The sequence below is a fragment of the Coregonus lavaretus genome, assembly GCF_964263955.1.
Source record: "Coregonus lavaretus genome assembly, chromosome: 16".
Taxonomy (NCBI): domain Eukaryota; kingdom Metazoa; phylum Chordata; class Actinopteri; order Salmoniformes; family Salmonidae; genus Coregonus; species Coregonus lavaretus.
In genome coordinates this window covers 45,692,229-45,697,228 of record NC_140003.1, presented here as the reverse complement: position 1 = coordinate 45,697,228, position 5,000 = coordinate 45,692,229, and the positions used below count along the sequence as shown (strand labels likewise).

Here is a 5,000-nt window from a genome sequence, read left to right as displayed (position 1 = left end):
TGATGGTTACAAAGACTGTGTGAGCCTCTTTTCCATGTTTGCCTTTCTTTGGTTCATTAAGGGTCCTTTAAAAGTATGTTTACGTTAGGTCAGACAGTCAGGAACAGTGTAAAGGCCCTAACTGAATAAATCTTGACATTTTGCATGATGTTTAACCTACTAAATATGTTCCCTACCCCCTCTTCAGTGATAATTTAAAACCTGCACCATTCACTGGTGCTCCACGTCACTAGGACTCTCTGGTGCCTCCACGTCACTAGGACTCTCTGGTGCCTCCACGTCACTAGGACACTCTGGTGCCTCCATGTCACTAGGACTCTCTGGTGCCTCCATGTCACTAGGAGTCTCTGGTGCCTCCACGTCCCTAGGACTCTCTGGTGCCTCCATGTCACTAGGACTCTCTGGTGCCTCCACGTCACTAGGAGTCTCTGGTGCCTCCACGTCACTAGGAGTCTCTGGTGCCTCCATGTCACTAGGACTCTCTGGTGCCTCCACGTCACTAGGACTCTCTGGTGCCTCCACGTCCCTAGGACTCTCTGGTGCCTCCACGTCACTAGGACACTCTGGTGCCTCCATGTCACTAGGACTCTCTGGTGCCTCCATGTCACTAGGAGTCTCTGGTGCCTCCACGTCCCTAGGACTCTCTGGTGCCTCCATGTCACTAGGACTCTCTGGTGCCTCCACGTCACTAGAAGTCTCTGGTGCCTCCACGTCACTAGGACTCTCTGGTGCCTCCACGTCACTAGGACTCTCTGGTGCCTCCACGTCACTAGGACTCTCTGGTGCCTCCACGTCCCTAGGACTCTCTGGTGCCTCCACGTCACTAGGAGTCTCTGGTGCCTCCATGTCACTAGGAGTCTCTGGCGCCTCCACGTCACTAGGAGTCTCTGGCGCCTCCACGTAACTAGGAGTCTCTGGTGCCTCCACGTCACTAGGAGTCTCTGGTGCCTCCACGTCCCTAGGACTCTCTGGTGCCTCCATGTCACTAGGACTCTCTGGTGCCTCCACGTCACTAGGAGTCTCTGGTGCCTCTAAGTCACTAGGAGTCTCTGGTGCCTCCATGTCACTAGAAGTCTCTGGTGCCTCCACGTCACTAGGACTCTCTGGTGCCTCCACGTCACTAGGACTCTCTGGTGCCTCCACGTCACTAGGACTCTCTGGTGCCTCCACGTCCCTAGGACTCTCTGGTGCCTCCACGTCACTAGGAGTCTCTGGTGCCTCCATGTCACTAGGAGTCTCTGGCGCCTCCACGTCACTAGGAGTCTCTGGCGCCTCCACGTCACTAGGAGTCTCTGGTGCCTCCACGTCACTAGGAGTCTCTGGTGCCTCCACGTCCCTAGGACTCTCTGGTGCCTCCATGTCACTAGGACTCTCTGGTGCCTCCACGTCACTAGGAGTCTCTGGTGCCTCCACGTCACTAGGAGTCTCTGGTGCCTCCACGTCACTAGAAGTCTCTGGTGCCTCCACGTCACTAGGACTCTCTGGTGCCTCCACGTCACTAGGACTCTCTGGTGCCTCCACGTCACTAGGACTCTCTGGTGCCTCCACGTCACTAGGACTCTCTGGTGCCTCCACGTCACTAGGACTCTCTGGTGCCTCCACGTCCCTAGGACTCTCTGGTGCCTCCATGTCACTAGGAGTCTCTGGTGCCTCCATGTCACTAGGAGTCTCTGGCGCCTCCACGTCACTAGGAGTCTCTGGCGCCTCCACGTCACTAGGAGTCTCTGGTGCCTCCACGTCCCTAGGACTCTTCATCAAAGACAGTTTAGAACACGACAAGGGAGAGGTATCTCCATGGCAGCCCAGACAAAAGCTTGAAGCAGGTAGGATAAAAGGAGCTCTCACTCTGAAATGATTCATTAAGGAAGGCTCTTTGTTTGATGGTCTGAGGCGAGCCAGGAGTTGAGAGGAACGGGTGGATAAATAGCAGAGTTCCCAACATCACACCCCGCTCAACACTCCCATCACCCTCCCTCCCTCCCTCTTTCTTTTTTAGGTTTACAGTGCCTTGGAAAAGTATTCATCCCCCTTGGCGTATTTCCTATTTTGTTGCATTACAACCTGTAATTTAAATAGATTTTTATTTGGATTTCATGTAATGGACATCCACAAAATAGTCCAAATTGGTGAAGTGAAATGAAAAAAATAACTTATTTCAAAAAATTCTAAGAAATACATAACGGAAAAGTGGTGCATGCATATGTATTCACCCCCTTTGCTATGAAGCCCCTAAATAAGATAGGGTGCAAACAATTAAATCAAATCAAATCAAACGCTATTTGCCACATGCGCCGAATACTACAAGTGTAGACATTAGCGTGAAATGCTTACTTACAGCCCTTTACCAGCAATGCATTTATTTTTTTAGGCTTTGTTGTGCCCTCTTCACGACTGTCTTGGTGTGTTTGGACCCTGATAGTTCGTTGGTGATGTGGACACCAAGGAACTTGAAGCTCTCAACCTGTTCCACTACAGCCCCGTCGATGAGAATGGGGGCGTGCTCAGTCCTCTTTTTTTCCTGTAGTCCACAATCATCTCCTTTGTCTTGGACACGTTGAGGGAGAGGTTGTTATCCTGGCACCACACGGCCAGGTCTTTGACCTCATCCCTATAGGCTGTCTCATCGTTGTCGGTGATCAGGCCTTCCACTGTTGTTTCGTCTGCAAACTTGTGTGAACAGGGAGTACAGGAGGGGACTGAGCACGTACCCCTGAGGGGCCCCCGTGTTGAGGATCAGCGTGGCAGATGTGTTGTTACCTACCCTTACCACCTGGGGGCGGCCCGTCAGGAAGTCCAGCATCCAGTTGCAGAGGTAGGTGTTTAGTCCCAGGATCCTTAGCTTAATGATGAGCTTTGAGGGCACTATGGTGTTGAACGCTGAGCTGTAGTCAGTGAATAGCATTCTCACATAGGTGTTCCTCTTGTCCAGGTGGGAAAGGGCAGTGTGGAGTGCAATAGAGATTGCATCATCTGTGGATCTGTTGAGGCGGTAAGCAAATTGGAGTGGGTCTAGGGTTTCCAGGATAATGGTGTTGATGTGAGCCATGACCAGCCTTTCAAAGCACTTCATGGCTACAGACGTCAGTGCTACTGGTTGGTAGTCATTTAGGCAGGTTATCTTAGTGTTCTTGGGCACAGGGACTATGGTGGTCTGCTTGAAACATGTTGGTATTACAGACTCAGTCAGGGACATGTTGAAAATGTCAGTAAAGACACTTGCCTGTTGGTCAGCACATGCTCGGTGTATATGTCCTGGTAATCCGTCTGGTCCTGCGGCCTTGTGAATGTTGACCTGCTTAAAAGTCTTACCCACATCGGCTACGGAGACCGTGATCACATAGTCATCCGGAACAGCTGGTACTCTCATGCATGCTTCAGTGTTGCTTGCCTCGAACCGAGCATTGAACTGGTTTAGCTTCTCTGGTAGGCTTGTGTCACTGGGCAGCTCGCGGCTGTGCTTCCCTTTGTAGTCTGTAATAGTTTTCAAGCCCTGCCACATCCGATGAGCGTCAGAGCCAGTGTATGATTAAATCTTCGTCCTGTATTGACTCTTTGCCTGTTTGATTGTTCGGCGGAGGGCATAGCGGGATTTCTTATAATTACCTTCAGAAGTCACATAATTATTTAAATAAAGTCCACATGTGTGCAATCTAAGTGTCACATGATCTCAGTATATATACACCTGTTCTGAAAGGCCCCAGAGTTTGCAACACCACTAAGCAAGGGGCACCACCAAGCAAGCGGCACCATGAAGACCAAGGAGCTCTCCAAACAGGGCATGGACAAAGTTGTGGAGAAGTACAGATCAGAAACTTTGAACATCCCACAAAGCACCATTAAATCCATTATTAAAAGATCGAAAGAATATTGCACCACAACAACCCTGCCAAGAGAGGGCCACCCACCAAATCTCACGGACCAGGCAAGGAGGGCATTAATCAGAGAGGCAACAAAGAGATCAAAGATAACCCTGAAGGAGCTGCAAAGCTCCACAGCGGAGATTGGAGTATCTGTCCTTTGGACCACTTTAAACTGTACACTCCACAAAGCTGGGCTTTATGGAAGAGTGGCCAGAAAAAAGCCTTTGCTTGAAGAAACAAATAAGCAAACATGTTTGGTGTTCGCCAAAAGGCATGTGGGAGACTCCACAAAAATATGGAAGAAGGTAATCTGGTCAGATGAGACTAAAATTGAGCTTTATTGCCTTGAAGGAAAACGCAAGAACACCATCCTTACAGTGAAGCATGGTGGTGGCAGCATCATGCTGTGGGGAGGTTTTTCATCGGCAGGGGCTGGGAAACTGGTCAGTATTTAAGGAATGATGGATGGCTCTAAATACAGGGAAATTCTTGAGGGAATCCTGTTTCAGTCTTCCAGAGATTTGAGACTGGGACGGAGGTTCACCTTCCAGCAGGACAATGACCCTAAGCATACTGCTAAAGCAACACTCGAGTGGTTTAAGGGGAAACATTTAAATGTCTTGGAATGGCCTAGTCAAAGCCCAGACCTCAATCCAATTGAGAATCTGTGGTATGACTTAAAGATTGCTGTACACCAGCGGAACCCATCCAACTTGAAGGAGCTGGAACAGTTTTGCCTTGAAGAATGGGCAGTGGTTAGATGTGCCAAGGTTATAGAGACATACCCCAAGAGACTTGCAGCTGTAATTGCTGCAAAGGTGGCTCTACAATGTATTGAGAAAATATTGACTGGGGGGGGGTGAATAGTTATGCACGCTCAGGTTTTCAGTTGCTTTGTCTTATTTCATTTCACAATAAAAAATATGTTGCATCTTCAAAGTGGGAGGCATGTTGTGTAAATCAAATGATACAAACCCCCCCCAAAAATCAATTTTAATTCCAGTTTGTAAGGCAACAAAATAGGAAAAATGCCAAGGGGGGTGAATACTTTCGCAAGCCACTGTATATATCACTCGCTCTCTGGGAATAAAAACAAACCCCATTCCAAAGGCTTAGAGATACACTGGCTGCCAACACCAG

The 5,000-nt window shown here is 49.3% G+C and overlaps 1 pseudogene across 1 annotated transcript in view; it reads left to right on the top strand.

Moving 5' to 3' along the window:
* Positions 1-5,000, top strand: part of LOC311143864 (syntaxin-binding protein 5-like) — a 293,895-nt pseudogene that overhangs the window by 201,734 nt on the left and 87,161 nt on the right. The window lies entirely within an intron of this gene.